General features: G+C 40.8%; 1 pseudogene; it reads right to left on the reverse strand.

Annotated features, from left to right (window-relative positions):
• Positions 1–275: 275 nt before the first annotated feature.
• Positions 276–1,855, reverse strand: LOC143580237 (protein DMR6-LIKE OXYGENASE 2-like; annotated as a pseudogene).
• Between the last annotated feature and the right edge of the window lie 14,307 nt (positions 1,856–16,162).

The raw sequence follows: 16,162 nt of genomic DNA on the forward strand, positions 1-16,162 counted from the left end.
TTTTGATTGGACGAAGTATACGAGCCCATTGACGTAAAACATGTCCCGTATATATCTTTACAATTTAACCTTTCACACTTTCCGTAATCATCGTATGATTATTGTCAAAAGCATCATGTGCTAATGTGTAAAGTGTGACAAGACTCACGATCATACTTATAATTAGCATATTCAGTTCCGTTTTCCTTTATATTCTTCCTTTTTAGATCGCTTTTTATGAGAAAAGGCATTTCAAATATATCACATTCACTTCATTCTTGGTAAAACTAAATCCTTGATCAATCATCTCATATTTAAATAAGTTTATTAATTCATAAAATATAATAAAGATAACATCATAAGATCATCAACAAATTTATCTAAGGGTAGGCTTTTTGATGTTGAGTAATTAAACTAAGCAGCCCTGAACACATCCAAGCACTTCTCAAGCCCTCTCTTCCAAAACTGATCATAGTAATCCGCGTAAGCAAACTTCTTGTACACGGCAGGCTCATCATCGGTTACGAGTTCTGGAGCAGGACCCATCGTTGCATCAAGTGACGGGCAATAGAAAGTAGGTATAGATATTCGCTCTTTATCACAGTTCACCACAGCTCGGTGCAAGACACTCTTGTATTTGTTGTTGCTCATCACCTATATATTATAAATTAAGTAATGAAACATAAACGAATAAAAGTTGTATGAATAATGAACAAACAAGTATACCTGCATTTGATCACCAATGTTGATGATGAAAGTGTTTGGAACCGGATCAACTGCAACCCAATGTCCGTTTTTCAGCACCTGAAGATACGGGTGCACATTAAACCGGAAATACCGATCCAAGACCAAAATAACCAGACCCAAACTAAAACTGATAGTTTATTTTATAAGAATTTAATAAATAGTATAACCATTTAATGTATCTAAGCTTAAATGTGTAATAATCAATTAATTATTAAATAACAAAAACATAATTTATTGTCCAAAATATTCATTATTTTTTTAAGGTTTCAAGCCCAAATAGCAAAACTGGGAAAACCGAAATAAAAAAAAATCAAAACCAAACAATTTTTAGATCTCAAAAACCAACCCATGCACACCATACCTGAAGACCGCGGACCTCATCTTGAAGAAGGATGGTGATGACATTAGGATCAGTGTGCCCGGGCAGCCCGTAAGTCAAATCTGGTTGAGGGCATGGCGGATAATAATTCAATGCCATGTGTTGACCATGCTTCCCCAACTGCTTGTTAATGTAGTCTTTGTCAAGCCCTAGGCTCTCCGAAATAGCCTCAAGTAGTTGGAGTGCTAACCCTCTCGTACTCATGCAATACTCGGCCACATGATCACGAAACGACGTCGGATTAGTGGGCCATTCGTGGATGTAATCCTGGAGCGGGTGACAATGGAGTCTTAGGTAGTCTCTCCAATTTGCAACCTTTTCGCTACGAATGTTGAAGCTGGTGGATAATCTAGTGGTCTTGGTGGGGTCATCAGAGTAACATTTGAGCCTTTCTTGTTCGGGTAGTTTAAAGAATTCTCTAGCGACTTCCATCATGTTGGATATGGTGGATTCGGGTACCTATGGTTTTTCACTTGGAAAAACCTGTACTCGCTACAAGCTCGACCGATCTGGTCGATCACATGAGAGCGACCGGGACCATAGAGATCGTGAAGGTCAATGAGATGGATGGAGTCATGAACAACGTTTTGGAGTGGGACGGTCGGTGATGGGACGGATGTAGTTTGATGGGACTTGATTGATTTTATCATATGTAACAAGATCGCTAACTAGTAATCTTTTTGAGATGGTACCCATTGCTAAAGATTTGTGTGTGACAAATGAGAAAGGAACACATATATTTATAGCAATGGAACCTCATAAAAGCCGAATTATGTACAGTTTAATTTTAATTTTTTTTTATTTTAATTAATAAATGAAAACAAGTTAGTGATGTTTTATTACTTTATAAATCCTTTTTGAAGTAATAAATAACTTTATTAAATTTAACTATGGACAGACTGTACATACTATATTAAGGTTGTAGTTGACTATGATGTGGGCGATGAAATCATGGTTGATTGTAGTTTAAGGTTTTTCGGTTGTTGTCGGCATGATCATATCCAAGATGTTCAATTTATGTGATAAAAGAATTCCTAATTAATGAATTAATTAATTGACTAGTTCAAGTTTGTGAGTGAGTCTCTTTTTATATTTTTTTCATTAATATCAAACACACCTACCTAATATTTTCACAAAATCTTTTAACGGTCAATGAATAAACCCGGCTATCTGAGATACTTTAATGACAAAAATTACATGATCACAGACAACATTGGATAGTATAAGCTCACCGTCTATTGTTCTGGGATAAACATGCCGTCCTCATGTTCACTGTGATAAAACCCGGTTAGGATTATGTTCGAACTTGAGAACTTACAGCCTCCGGCTCAAATATGCATTTCTTCTCCAGTGACACTTGAACTAAAGTTTATTGGCAATCTAATATTTCTCAAACTTAAAATTTATTGAATATGAACGTGATAAACATCAAATGCTATTAGACCAAAAGGCAACATGCTTTAAGGCTATTAATTATTCTTTAAGGAATTCATTACATGTGCACAGTTAGCAAGTACTTTATTATTTTCATTCATAACTCACTCACTTTTAAATTTTTTTTAAACTAGGTGATTCCAAACACTTTAACAATCATATAAAAAAATATGTGATAATATTCTCAAGTACTATAATAGTATCTACCATTATAATAAATAAAAATCATTGTTATTCTACATAACACCTAATTGTTCTATTTTTATACCAAATAACATCATTATTATTCAACATTCAAAGTCAAAACTATCTAATTTAAACAATCAATAAATATTTTAAACATTCCATATTAATGGTTTAACTATGATTTTATAGTAGTAAATAAAGTAAAAGAAAATTGTATGTAAAACTTTTGAAACTTATTTTATTGTGTATAAATTTGTGTTGTATGTTTTTAGTTTATTAGTGACCAGTACAAAATGTGTCACTATTTGTCTTTACTCTGAACATACGAAAATGGTTCATCTCACTTGATTACTTTTACTTTTAATTCTATACAATAAACTTTTTTATATGTATTGATAACTTTTACTAATGTGACATAATTCAATACTGAAGGAAAATAATTGATTGATGATGGTGCATATCAGTACTCTTTCTTTTATATCTAATAATTATGTGAATTTTTTATGTCACATGTTAATTGATAGGGAAATTCATTGTGCTTAGTATACTTCATTTGCAAGTCAAGGTATTATACAAATTTGCATCAACTAAAGTTTCGGGCTAAACTGATATAAAAATATAGTAATTTTGATCCCCATAATACAATGGTACCATAGTGAGTTTTTATCTATATCTATATTATCTATATCTTCTATATTATTATTTAGAAAATTGGATTTAAATAATCCAAACTATGACCTGTTGGCAAATAACAGTCCCAACTTAACACGCGGTCCCAACTAAATGTGTATTTGTTTCTAACGGTACACGACTAACGGATGGTTAACTCCGTTAGTTTGGTGCTTACGTGGCATGCCTGGTTGTCAAAATTTGCTTATGTGGCGGTCTATGTGGCAACAAGGCATAATAATAATAATAATAATAATAATAATAATAATAATAAAATCCAATATTCTTCATCACTTGCAGCAACCACTTCACCGGCCGCCACCAACCTCAGCCTACCATCGTTCCGGCGCTACCCGCCTCCACCACATCCCACCATCTCTTGCAGCACAATATCGCCGGTTATAAAGTTTTAGATCCAGATCTATATCTGATTTTCGATTAATAAAGTTTTAGATCCAGATCTATATATGATTTTCGATTAATATCATAAACTGATTCAATCGGTGAACATGAAATTGAAACCCAAGGAAGAACGGTGATATTATGGTGATGATTTGAATTGAAAATGAATATAAATTTTGTTAGCCATCGATACATGTCGCCCATATGTTGTTGAGCCATATGTGGGTTCAATGGAGTGGGTAAGTAAAAGGTAGCATTATGGTTTGAAAGGTTCCAACCATCACCACCGGGTCGGATAGAGATTAAGGTTCATCGGAGAAGGTAGTGGAGTCTCGCCGGAGAAGAAAGTGATGGCGGCGGCGATATTGGACAGCGAAGAAGGGGAGACGGGACTGAGCTGTTGTGCTGCAAGAGATGGTGGGCTGTGGGGGGAGGTGGGTGGTGGCCAACAATGATGGTGATTGTGGTGGAGGCGAGTAGCGGCCGGAATGATGGTAGGCTGAGGTGGGTGGCGGCCGGTGAAGTTGTTGCTGCAAGTGATGAAGATAAGATTTTGATATTGAGTATTATTATTATTATTATTCTGCCTTATTGCCACGTAGACCGCCACATAAGCAAATTTTGACAACCAGGCATGCCACGTAAGCACCAAACTAACGGAGTTAACCATCCGTTAGTCGTGTACCGTTAGAAACAAATACACATTTAGTTGGGACCGCCCCCAGACAAGTGTTAAGTTGGGACTGTTATTTGCTAACATGTCATAGTTCAGATTATTTAAAACCAATAATTATTATTATTATTATGATTATTATTACATTATAATGTATATAGGTAACTTTTCACGCTTCATGTCTCTCTCTTAAGACGCTTAAATTAAATGCTATCATTAAGTCTCAGGGCAAATATCCGGCCGAGTCTCCAACCTCCGACGAGCATAAAGACAACATTAACAATATCTGTTACCATCAACTTTTAACCATTACAAGCATCAATATGCAATCAATTCAATTGACGGTTACAGTACAATCATAATACCTAATGAATGATGAACAAACCAGCCGACGAGTGATTTATAAATTGAAGCAAACTCGCAATTGAAATTGAGCCATCCAGGTACGTATTTTCTTTTATAGGTTACAGATTTGAGGGTCTTGAGTTTTTGATTTGGTTTTAGGGTTTCGTTATATAGCATTTGGCTTTGTTAATGGTTGATTCTTTTCTGCTTTTGGTATACGGTGTTCACAGGCCATGTTGATGAACACAACAGCCTCTCTACCAAACTGGACTGGTTATTTATTTGAAATTTTAGGGTTATTTAAAATTAGTAAGTTCTGTTTATTTGCTCATGTTTCAGAAGACTAATTTAAAGATAGATATATTGCAATTTCTGTTTATGTATCTTTGTTTTCTTATATAATCTGATTAAACGTGTAGAGTATAGTGTGTAACTACGAACACCTTTCTTAATTTCGGAGGAGGATTAGGGAAAACGAAACACCGACGACAATTGTAATATATATGTTAGGCTCAGTTTGTAAAAATTTGAATTACCGATAAGAATGAAATTTTGATACTTTTTTTTCTTGAAATTCGTTCTTTGACTTATTTCAGTTCCCGGTCCATCTCATCAAACCCCTTAATAACAGTCTCACACAGAGGCGACTCAACGCTAAGTTAGGAAAAAAAAACATGACATGCTGATAGAAACAATTAAGGTAAACTGTATCAACTTTGACATGTGTTGGTAACTTTGACCAAGTTCACATTTGTATTGTGGCGCCTGGTTTGATATAGGTGATATCGTATCCCCACATTGGTAATAGGATAATGTGTTTTTTGTGTAATATGTGAAGTTGACATTGTAGCATATGTGAAGTTTTATTATTAGCACAAAGTTATTATCAACTCATGCATTTATTTATTGTGGATGCAAGCCATAACGTTCATTTGAATAGAAATGTATGGCATGGTAGGGCATTTCAAGAGCTTCAGCAAGTGAGTGAAGAGTCCAAACATATATGGTTTACCACAGATAAACGCTTGAATACAACAGCTTGAGTGTCTAGGTAACAAAATTAAGCACACTTCTATGTCGAGGTAACAAAAATCATATTTGGCTTTCTTAAGTGTATTTTGAGATTATGATTTTCAAGTATTTCTATTTAATAATTGTGGCTTTTGGATGCAGGGAAAATGATGATATAGTATTGTCGTCGTGGATATTAAAAGCGAATGATTAAGGGTACTTTGTTATTGATTAAAAATGTTAACCTATTGATTCTCTGTATCTTTATTTATGTATATATCATTAGTCAAGACCTTTATAGGCTGGTTAATTAGGTTGGTGGTTCCTATTAGGTTATGCTATTGATAGGTTAGGGTAGTTAAGTGCAGGTGCTTAACTTAAGAAATAGACATATAGTTCACTTTGCTTTGCTTTTAGTTATTAATTTTCTTTACAGTTGCTTTATTGGAAACTCGAGTTGTGTTTTGGTTTACTCGCATGATGGTCTTGTTTATGATTATTCGACCTTTTCGTAAATTGGAAAATGTGGTTTATCAAGTAACCTTATGATTTGTATTTGTGTAGGAACTTGAAGAGGTAGGTCCCAGCAGAACCCAGTTGGACCCGCAAGACTCACCTTGAACAGGGACGTCTGCGCAATGACCAACTGCTCCAGCAGGACCCACCATGCTCAAAGAACCTTACGCGCAGTACGCCAGTTGTACCCGCAGGAAAAGCCTCCCAATGGTGAAGTACCCCGCCTGTTCCCGCAGCTGCGGATACAAGCCATCAGGGAAGGCTACCCGCACTAACAGCAAGGCTACACGCACAAGGCATTCGTTACTTCAGTAGTCACATGAAGGAATGAGCAAGGCGGGAACACTCCCGCCTAAATGAGCCAGTCCGTATGCTTCTGGAAGGTCTTTCGTACTATACCTACTAAGGTATGGGCGGAACAGACAGTTTGACCAGAGCAGCCCATGAACTAATCACAGGGTGACAGCTCACCGACAACAATACGAGGAGGAGCACCCTCTAGTACTGTTTGTCACTATTAGCCGCTGCCTACTCACCAACCCTTACGATGGGACGTGCGCAGCCTGCAGTTGGTGGAACAGTGCGTAGCCGGCAGTAAAGGAACAGTATACAGCCGACCTTATTACTGTTGGCCGTAACCTATCCACCAACCATCATGGCCTGTGCGTAGTCCACTGTTGGTAGAACAGGAATACTATTCAGCCGGCTGTACCTGCTTGGAAACCTACCCTCGGCTATAAATACTCCAACACCTTGGAATGGTAAGGACATCATCTGATATCTCAATCTTATCTAGCAATCTCTTAATATACACTTATATTCAGAGCAATCTAGTCTGATTCTCACGCCGGAGGGTGGTCACAAGGAGGAACCCCCCCTTCTCAGTGACGAGCTTACGGTTTTTGTTTTGCAGGTCCCCTGAAGAACAACCTTCTCTGCTGGATCTCATCGTGGGAAACATTACTTAACCCCCAGATTATCTATAATCTGTCCGGGGTTCACTTAGTGTTTCTTCATTGGCGCCATCCGTGCATAAAAGCTAGAACTAATTTAGTTTTTTCAAAATTTCTGAAGAAATGGTTAACGTTACTCCGGTCCCAAGGCCAGTAACCGACCAAGAAACCCCGGTAACCACAACCCCAGCAACTGGGGGGAACACCGGCGGTTATACAAATCTTACGAACACTACCCCGACTACCCAAGCCGGGGCAAGTGCAGTAAATATTTCACTGGGGTTCACTGATGCCCAGTTGGAAAAACGAACGAGGGTCCCTCGCCAAACACTAGATCAAGTGAAGGCGTGGGCCGAAGCACGTCAAAGAGAGTTCCAAGCTGAATTGGATGAACGCTTGCGTTCAGTTCAACAGGCTGACGAATTCGGCAGTACTCGCCAACACCTCAATATGAACAGTGAGTGCGAGTACTCAGACGACGAGAGGGAAGAATCCGATACCGACGCAAACCCTCGCCATAAGGCGAAAGGGAAGCGTAAGGAAACGGACTTCCAACCAAAAAGGAATTTTGGGGAAGCTTTTAAACCAACAAATGCGGAGAGAAACCCGCGTGACTTCTCCAAAACCTTTAGACCAACCGCTACAAATGCAGGAAAGTCAAAGTTCGCAAGGGACATTGCGGAAGCAATCGCCCCGAGAAGTGCCAAGCAAATGTCCAACATTGGCACTTATAATGGTCTATCCGACCCAGACGACCACTTGAACAGATTCATTGCGGGGGCAACCGTCAGTAACTGGACGGAACCCACGTGGTGTTATATGTTCCAGATGACTCTGGTCGGAGCGGCCAGGGCATGGTTCGACCGTTTACCGGCCAGGGCAAGTTTTTGGTTCTCCACCCTGACAGCCCGCGCCTGAGCTACTTCCTTGAGGCGAGCTGCTTTTAACTTGTCGTTTTCAAGACAAAGCAGCTCGACGCGTGGCTGCATCCGGGCCAGGAGAACCCGAAGCTCATTGGTTAGCCTACCCTCCTGGTAGCTAGCCATGGCTTCCCCCAACGCACCACTGGGAGCAGCGTGACGAGCCCATTCCACGCACTCCACATGGGTGCGAAGGGTTGTTCCTCTGCGAATGTTCCATCGTGGAACATACACTTCATTGGAATCCGACACTGCAAAAAACACAAAGCAGTTAGGAAAAGATGATAAAATATATATATATATAAAATGGGCCAGAAGAACCCTACGCACCTGTAGGGTCAATAACAGGCCGATAGCCGCCGAACCCATCACCTGAACCCAAAGGAAATCCATCCAAGAGGTCAGGCAGATGGGAAGGTGGCAAAGATTGGCGGGAAGCCCCATGCGTACCTGATGGACCGGCCGTCGTTGCCGATGGCGGGGGCATGGTAGCAGCCGCCGTGGTCGCCGCCGCGGTCGATGCCGCGGAATCCGCAGCAATAGTAACCGCCGGCTCGGTGAAGGATGCTGTAAAAATCGCACTCACAGCCGGCGGTGACGTCATCTCGGCTGGAACAGTCGGCTCAAAGGAGTGAGCAACTGAACCAGCGGAAGCAGGCGCAGGCGCCTGGGTCGACGCCTCAGGTAGGCTGACCAAGCCTACCGTCATTGGCGGAGAGGTACTACTCGGCGCCTCACCCTGGAATGCGTCAACATCCACGCCTGCGTAAAGAAGAAAAGTGTTAAAAGATTATGCTATGAAGATAAAAGCTAAAGGAAAGATGTACTTACGGGTTTTCTTGAGCCTAAATGTACGGAGAGGCGGGGACGGACCCGATGGAGCCGGCCTCTTCGCGCCGGTCACTGTCGTCTTCTTTGGCTCTCCGGAGGTGACAGTCGCAACCTCCGGAGCGGTGGTCTTATCACCACCGGGATTCCCCGCCACCTCTTCGCTCTCGGTCTCCGAATCAGACCGAGGCGCTGGATCGGCAGTGGAGGCCTTCTCTTTCCCCTTCCCGCCGGCAGCCTTCTTCTTCCGCACCAACGGAGGACCATCTGCGGATTCCTCATCAGAACATACGATTACAGGAATTCCAGCAGAGGTTTCAACATTGAGAGGTCGAGGGTCGAATAACGCCTTACCTGGCCGACGGGCACTAAGGATCTCATGGCCTAGCGGATAGACCTCCACGAACCGATCCGCCGTTTGTTCTAGGATGGGCAACTCGTTCTCGTCCAGAGCGCGAGTACCCATCCGGACGGGACCGTCAGCCTCCCGCGGATTAAGGAGCGACTGCAGGTCGTTCCCCTCTGAAATAAACAGGAAAAAAGTTAGAAGCAATTCAGAATCAACAATAAGAGACAAAGCATACCGTAAGGAACAGAGTTCGAACCGTATTCGAGGACGATTGGGATCTTTTGCGCATCGGCAGCCTTCCACACTCGGCTCATCCCCAGCATCACCATCCCGGACTCCGCAAACCGGTAAACCGGAGATTGGACCCGAGATATCTTCGCAAACCATTCCGCCTCCTGGTAGTTGGAGGCGTGAAGGCTGGGAAGTGCTTGCCCGTTCTTGAATTTCATGGCAATGGGGATGGCGCGAGCGGATATGAAGAAAAACTCCCTCTTCCACGCGCGAAGACTGCGCTCGGTCGCGCAGATCTTTAAACCCTTAATCCGGGTTGTCAACGTGTACCACCCCTGGATGCACCTCCAAGTATAGAAGGTCATCAGGCGGTCAACATAGGGCTCAACGCCCAGTATCCGGCACACCCACTCAAAGTGGCGAATCTTGGCGATCGCCATGGGGTGCAACTCGGTCAAATGAACACCGTGCCTCTCAAGGACACGGTAAACAAACTTTGTTAATGGGAACCTAAGATTCCCATAGACTAAGAATGCAGCATAAACCCCGATCTTGCCTCTGGGGGCATCGTATACCGTCTGGTGGGGTTCAGGAAACTCAGGCTCGAGAGACTCGAGCATGAACTTCCTGACGACGTACCGATATAGATCGCCAGGCAGAGCACACTGGCACTCACCAGCAGTACTCTTGTCATCAGCTGTAGAATCGATATCACGAGACATCTTGTAAAAGAAGAAGAAAACGATTTCGGGAGAATGCTTGCCTGAAAAGGATGAGTATTCGCCGGAAATCGCTTAAAAGATGAAGAGAAGAGTGAAAGTGTGGATTACAAAGAACCCTCTCCGCCTTTATATACTAATCGCAATTAATGCGATGAAATTAATGCGGAAGAGAGAGAAAACGAAGGTGCAATGAAACTATGACACGTGGCAAAAAGCAAGCTGGCAACAGCTGTTGACAGGACGCATACCATTAATTTCGCGGCCACGCGCCCGAAAACTCGCGCCCACGCGCCTGAAAAAGCGTCTGGAATGACCATGTACTGTCACGTCACCATAACTTCCTGCACGTCCTGACACAGTCAGAAGAAACCGTCGCACGACGTTTCAGAGGTTTGGACTGTTCTTATCCTTTCACCAACTCTTCGAATTTAAAAATTCAAAATTCAAAAAGATTCAAAAGTAAGCGGGAAAATACCCCTTACCTTGGCAACCAAGTAACCGTAAGACGGATGCGGGTACAGTGTTAAGGCAAAACCCTTCACATACCTAGCACCCGCAGGGAATTGAAGCCAAGTAACTTGGCAACCAAGTAACCGTAAGACGGATGCGGGTACAGTGTTAAGGCAAAACCCTTCACATACTTAGCACCCGCAGGGAATTGACGCCAGGAATACCTTGGAAGTAAAGTAACCGTAAGGCGAGTGCGGGTACAGTGTCAAGGCAAAACCCTTCACGTACTTAGCACTCTGCAGGGAATTCAAACCAAGAAGGATCTTCTGGGCCATGCTTAGGGAAACGTGAATAACTTTCCCGCACGACGGGAACGTCGAGAACTATATTGTTTGAAACTCCAAGATGGAATTGGTGGTTTTAGCATAAATGATCACTATGTCGAAAACCACCAAGACCCCATGGAGAATCCACACAAGTGGGACTCAACACTCCTGACGTGCGAGGAGGTTACAAATCTACCCGCTTCACACCCAAAGATCAAGCAGAAAAGTCGGGAATTTCTGCGTGACATCAGGAAAACCGCGGGATGAATCACCACGGAAAACCGAAAAACTAAACCCTTTTCAAAACCCCTTGCTGAGTCCAAAAGTTCACCTCACTTATTAATAATTCATGAGAAGAACATTGGACTGGGGGGACTTGAAGAGGTAGGTCCCAGCAGAGCCCAGTTGGACCCGCAAGACTCACCTTGAACAGGGACGTCTGCGCAATGACCAACTGCTCCAGCAGGACCCACCATGCTCAAAGAACCTTACGCGCAGTACGCCAGTTGTACCCGCAGGAAAAGCCTCCCAATGGTGAAGTACCCCGCCTGTTCCCGCAGCTGCGGATACAAGCCATCAGGGAAGGCTACCCGCACTAACAGCAAGGCTACACGCACAAGGCATTCGTTACTTCAGTAGCCACATGAAGGAATGAGCAAGGCGGGAACACTCCCGCCTAAATGAGCCAGTCCGTATGCTTCTGGAAGGTCTTTCGTACTATACCTACTAAGGTATGGGCGGAACAGACAGTTTGACCAGAGCAGCCCATGAACTAATCACAGGGTGACAGCTCACCGACAACAATACGAGGAGGAGCACCCTCTAGTACTGTTTGTCACTATTAGCCGCTGCCTACTCACCAACCCTTACGATGGGACGTGCGCAGCCTGCAGTTGGTGGAACAGTGCGTAGCCGGCAGTAAAGGAACAGTATACAGCCGACCTTATTACTGTTGGCCGTAACCTATCCACCAACCAGCATGGCCTGTGCGTAGTCCACTGTTGGTAGAACAGGAATACTATTCAGCCGGCTGTACCTGCTTGGAAACCTACCCTCTGCTATAAATACTCCAACACCTTGGAATGGTAAGGACATCATCTGATATCTCAATCTTATCTAGCAATCTCTTAATATACACTTATATTCAGAGCAATCTAGTCTGATTCTCACGCCGGAGGGTGGTCACAAGGAGGAACCCCCCCCTTCTCAGTGACGAGCTTACGGTGTCTGTTTTGCAGGTCTCCTGAAGAATAACCTTCTCTGCTGGATCTCATCGTGGGAAACATTACTTAACCCCCAGATTATCTATAATCTGTCCGGGGTTCACTTAGTGTTTCTTCAGAACTATGTTGGTCAACGAAGTTTATCGAAGCTTTGCTAAATCAAAACAACGAGAACAAGTTTCTGTAAGTGTTTGTTTAATCTGTAATGGTAGTTTGGCTTTGTTTGCTTTAACAGTTTCTGTTATATAGGGTTAGTAGTTATATATATATTAAGTTGTCAAACAAGGGGTATTATGGTCAATGAATTAATTTGGAAAATTACATTTCATGTCCAATTAAAAGTAGTGCTACACGTTAAAGTCAAACTGAGGTTACATTACATTTGTGGTCCTTATTCTATTATTGTTGGAAGGGGTCATCTTATCAATACTTAAATAGTTAAATGTCTCAGTTCTGCAAGTGGGCTTTTATATTCTTCTAAAAATCAAGCACTTGAAATGATATTTTATTAATTCAATATACCATCGACCTGAGATCGATCTTTGGATGGCTTTGAATTCCCACTCAACCTCTAATATAACTGTTCTTTGGTATGTTTTTCCTTATTTATTATTGTTTCATCCTTGTTTTTCCATACTATACATCAGTTTTTTTCTCATATTTTCTTAAAGCTATGACCTTTTCTGCGTTGGAGAATGCTAGAGAATGAGGATGATAACGAGATTGGTCAGGTTTGTAACATCTTTGGCACCCTTCCCCTGGCGAAAATGAAGAGGAATTTATTTATAAATATACAATTTCAACTGAATTGTGCATCAGTAGGTTATACATTCTGCAGTTAGGGTTGTACCCTATTCTCCTTTACATGTGCATCTAAGGTTGTACAATTCGAAGCATAAACTGCACCAATTCCTTCAATTTACTGCTTTAAATGGTTGTTCCTCCTGAATTATTTGTTGTATATTTGGTTATTTCATAAGAGTATTACACGTGGTGGTGGTGATGATTCAGCTTTACACCTCTGTATCATCATTATTATCATCTGCATCTATCCTCTCTTTAGTTATCATTCTCTCTCTCTCCATACTTCTACAGCACCACCATCGTCTTCAATGGCCGGTGATTTAGTTGGAGGATTCCGGCGAGACATACGGTAAGTTTTCTCTATTTCAACAACCGATTTATGGCAACGGTGTATCATGGTGACGGACCATGTTTGTGACCCCGCTTCCGACAGTAACGGCTCCAATTCGTCAGTTGCCGGGTTCTGTTTTGTAAACCTAGGCGATGGCGATGCATTGACTGTTGTCGGTTTCCATTTTGGAACCTTAGGCGACGGCGTGGCGGAGACCGGTGACTGTTGGTTGTTGTGGATGTGGCAAACTTACGGGATTCTAAATGTTTAACCAATTTCTTCACAATGAGGTATGAATTTGACGTTACTGATCGTTTGTATTTTATCAATAGCTTTCTCTCTACTCCATTGTTTGAGAGATCACCAGCCTATGTTGTGGCTCCGATTTCGTTGGTTATGGCTCTGATTCGTTTATTGTTGGGGAGACCGACCACTTTTGGTTCTCGATCTATAGAAGTAAGAGGGTGATGTTACTATGGTGTACGTCTACATAATTACGTGAAACAAGCAGTCTGATGTTCATATTTGTTTGATTAATCATGTCAAAGCCAAGAAATCAGCTAAGGAGGTCTGCTACAAGAACTCATAAGGTGAGTCGTCACCTGACTCCCCCCCCCCCCCACCCCCAATTTCTTACCTTATGAATATTTACACTTGATAAGAAAAAAAATTGAACTGTTGTAAAGAGTAGAAACAAATAACACAAGAAGCTCAATTTTGTAAGTGTCCTTTTGAACTTTATACATAATCAATGCAGGCTTAACATGTCAACAAAACGGACTTGGCCAATTAAGGAGAATAGTAAAAAAGATATGTGAAGGATCAAGCCTCTGCTTTATTGTTGCTCACTTGGCCTCTGACTCCGGGTCATTATCAAAGTGTGAGGGAGATTTGGAATGTATATATTTTCTGTGCGTGTCGGATTTACTTGGCAAATTGAAATTTTGTCCAGAGGCTGCATGTTGTATTGAAGGCGAAGCCGAAGTCAAGTTTTATTTTCTTTTTAGCAGAAACAGATTATATTATTTTGGAAGGTTAGGCTATTAGAATCAAAAAAACAATCTTCTGTCACAAAATGATATGTGTAAGAACTTGAAGTAAGAGGTTACATGCTACTTTTGCAATTTGAGTAGTCCAAGTTCACCGTCTATTGTTCCGGGAAAACCTGCCGTCATGATGTCCACTGTAGTAAAACCCGGTTGAGATTGTGTTCAAACTTGAGACCTTACAGTCTCAACCTCAAATATTCATTTTTCTTCCAATGACAGTTAAATTAAAGTTTATCGGCAAGCTAATATTTCTCCTAAAAAATTAAAATTCATTGAATATGAACGCGATAAGCATAAGATGCTATTAGACCAAAAGGCAATATGCTTTAATGCTATTAATTATTCTTTCAGGAATTCATTACATGCAGTTGGCAAGTACTTAATTATTTTCAATCATAATCCACTCAACTTTTAATTAATTTTTTTTAGCTTTTCTAGCAAAACTAGGTGATTCATACACTTTAGAAATCATATAACAAAATCTGTGATAATATTCCCAAGTACAAGTCTACAATAGTATAACGTACTAAGAAAATAAAAAATAAAAAAGCCAAAGCTAAGGTTTTGACGTGTAATGTTTAAGTTGTTTGAAAGAAATTCATCTATTTAAGAAATTATTAAACAAAGTTTTTTGCTAACATAAAAAACATGCCATTATTATTAATTGTTTACGAACTTTATGATAATAATCGTGTTTTGTCAAAAGTACCCGGTAATGCTTTTAAAATTATTATAAGTTTATAACAAAAGTACACCACTTCAAAGTCACATGTATATTGTGGTGAATCAATTTAATATCTTGTGAAACTTATATTATGACGTATAAAGAATTTAACCGGCTATTTGGTAGCCTTCATTTTAATAACTTCATTAAGCTACCTAGTTTTTTTCCCCATATTTCATACGATATTAGTAAAACAAATATTAAAAACACGACAACCCAAATAAATTTAAACTAACACGGTTAACGAACTATTTAGTGGCGGATCTAGGTTGGGCTGTAAATTTCTCCTCTATGGTTTTGAAAGCTTGAAGTCGAGTCATTACATATTCTTATTTACTTTATCAAACGTTTCTCTTTCGACCGCATAAACTAAAACATTGTTCAAATACTCATCACTCATTCGATTGCGCAAATCCGTCTTGTAAGCTTCATTTTAGAAAAAAAAACATCTTTCAACGGTTGTAGTTGCAACTGGTAAAACCAACGCTAGCTTCAATATTCGATAAACCAAAGGAAAAGTTGTGTGCTTTCCAGTTTCCAACATTACACGAGCAAGATCACCAATTCCACCCAGTTTTGCAACTTAATCATCTTCCTTTAAAGTGTAATAAAATGTCGTAAGATCACTCGAAGTACACCCTCTTTCTTCGTTAGTAAAATCATTCGGATATATCTCTGAAAAAACCACTATCTTAGATATGTCAAACTTAGAAAACGAATCACAAGGATTTAAACCCGACATATTTTCTAACAAACTAGTTGAGACCTCACTAAATCTATTTCCAAGTTCTTGAATTTGCATATCCAAAACCGTGTTAAAATTTTCAACCTCAAAATGATGTCGATTAGTAATGACATTCTTTTGGTTTCTTTGATTACCATAACTTTCCGCCATATCTAACATCTTAATC

The sequence above is a fragment of the Bidens hawaiensis genome, unplaced genomic scaffold (assembly GCF_021521415.1).
Source record: "Bidens hawaiensis isolate Kalapana, Puna unplaced genomic scaffold, B.hawaiensis_p1.1 tig00030286_1, whole genome shotgun sequence".
In the NCBI taxonomy this organism is placed as follows: Eukaryota; Viridiplantae; Streptophyta; class Magnoliopsida; order Asterales; family Asteraceae; genus Bidens; species Bidens hawaiensis.